Source organism: Penaeus chinensis, chromosome 40, assembly GCF_019202785.1.
Source record: "Penaeus chinensis breed Huanghai No. 1 chromosome 40, ASM1920278v2, whole genome shotgun sequence".
Taxonomy (NCBI): Eukaryota; Metazoa; Arthropoda; class Malacostraca; order Decapoda; family Penaeidae; genus Penaeus; species Penaeus chinensis.
The window spans coordinates 12,238,252-12,240,751 of NC_061858.1; positions in this window are offsets into that span (position 1 = coordinate 12,238,252).

Genomic DNA, 2,500 nt, shown 5'->3' on the forward strand with positions numbered 1-2,500 from the left:
TCTGGTTTTGGCAAAGATGGGTAAGGAAAATTTGTGATAAAATATGATTATAACGATAATAACACTGATAATGATGATAGTTAGGATGATGATGATGATGATGAGGATGACGACACTGATGATGACGATGATGATGACAATGACGATGGCGATGGATGACGATGATTACTTAGTTTTAGCTTTTTCCATTTTCTTTTTATTTTCCTTCGAGATGCACCTTCAGTGATTTTATGCTGTTGTGTTTTAGAAACGTGTATTTTTAGAGGTCATCTGCCAAAGGGTCATTTAAGATTCCTCCTTCTTGTTTAATTCAGCTTTTTAACGGAAGTTTAAACGTAAGTCTTTAGGCTCGCACTCCACTTTGAAGTTCCCTCTACTTTTCCAGTTTAGTATAAAAAATATAAGACCCCTTTAGAATTAGTAATATTTCCTTGTTTTATCTATGAGTACTTTTATATGTTTTTAGTTCATGTTTTACTGACATAAAGGGAATATACACACTGGAAGTTGCCTCCAAGTAGTTCTCATACAGAGGCCCCCACGCTACAGCAACAATAATGATCATGATGATCATAAGAATAACAACAACAAAAACAACAACAATAACAACAACAACAATAATAATGATAATAATGATAATAAAGATTATGATGATAATAATAATAATAAAGATTATGATGATAATAATGATAATAAAGAATATGATGATAATAATGATGATAATAAAAGTAATAATAATATTGATAATTATACTACTACTAATGATGATCATAATGGTGCTAAAAATAATGATATTAATAATAATAATAATAATAATAAAACAATAATAATAATGATAATAATAATAATAATAATAATAATAATTATGATGATACTATTAATAGCATTAATAATGATAATGATAATAAAAAAAAAATAATAACAATAATAATAATAATAATAATAATAATAACAACTACAACAATAATAACAACAATAATGATAACAAGAACAACAAGTTACCCTGAATTCGAACAAACCAAAAATTCTAATCAAAGATGCTGTTATTTACATTTTACCTGCTAACACCTTACAGCTACACTTTCCTTGCTTATCTCATGAATCCTTATCATACATCAAATACGTAGAATCAATGGGAATATACCTAGTTGATACGCCGGGAAATGTAATAATTGACAGTCGAACGCTCTTGCTAAATTACAAAGTCGCTATATAAACCTGAACCTTGAGCATTTACCTACCTTTATATGTTATAATAATGATTACTGCAGTTCCGACGCATTACGAACATATCGACATCAAAAGCATTTTAATCACTGTGGAATCATTTGAATCATAAGCGAGGCACAAATCCACCAATGGGATAATACAGATATCGGAATCGGTCAGAGCAGTGAAATCATATGTTCATTTATTTGTTTATGTGATGTTCGCTATTAATTGACACATATTCTAATTATAAGTAATTGGCATCGTTTTTTTTCTATCTATTTACGTATTAATTATTATTCTTATAAGAATAATTATTATTATTGTAAAAATAATGATAAGAATAATTACAATAATAATAATATTAATAATGATAATGATAATAATAATAATAATAATTATTATTATTATTATTATAATAATAACAATAATAATAATAATAATAATAATAATTATTATTATTATTATTATTATTATTATTATTATTAGAGACATGGAATATTAAAATTCGATGGATTCTATGCACCATGTCAGTGTAAAGCTATGTTAGAAATTGGTAATACACTAAAAAATTAAAGTCTACCACAAAAATCTAGGGATTTCATTTTCTTCGAAGTATAGTTTAAAAGAAAGTATTTTTTGGACTGACTAAACTATATTTCTTTTGGGTATTCCCAGTAATTTTACAGTCTGGCGACATACTAAAAATATCTTACAGTCTCTTTACTCAAATTGTGGCCTGTGTTATTTACAGCACCGGCGGTGAGGCGGGGATGTTGTAAAGAGCTGCTGCCCCCCCCCCCCCCCTTCAAACCCAGGATAACAAAAAATCCACCACGTATCTGTGGCAGGATAAAGCGTTGACAATCCACTGCATGCTCTACCCTGCCGTGAGTAAGTGGTGGATGCTTTGTTGGGGGTAGCAGGCCTCCCAAGGGGGTGGGGAGGTTACAAAGGGCACAGATGATTCCAGGGCAAGGGTTTGGTGCGGGAGGGAGGGGGGGGGTGGGCTTCCGCTGGAAATGTTCTGTTTATATAAATAGTAGAATGTGAGACGAATACATCGATCTCATTATCGTAGTGATTGATCACGCGAAGGTATTCTAACCAATGTTTTTTATAAGAATGTATTATACATACATACATACATATATATATATATATATATATATATATATATATATATATACATATGTATATATATGTATATATATGTATGTATACATTTGTATATATATCATCCTTAGTGGAAAATGCACAAACTATTGTAAATCACTGTATAAAGATACGT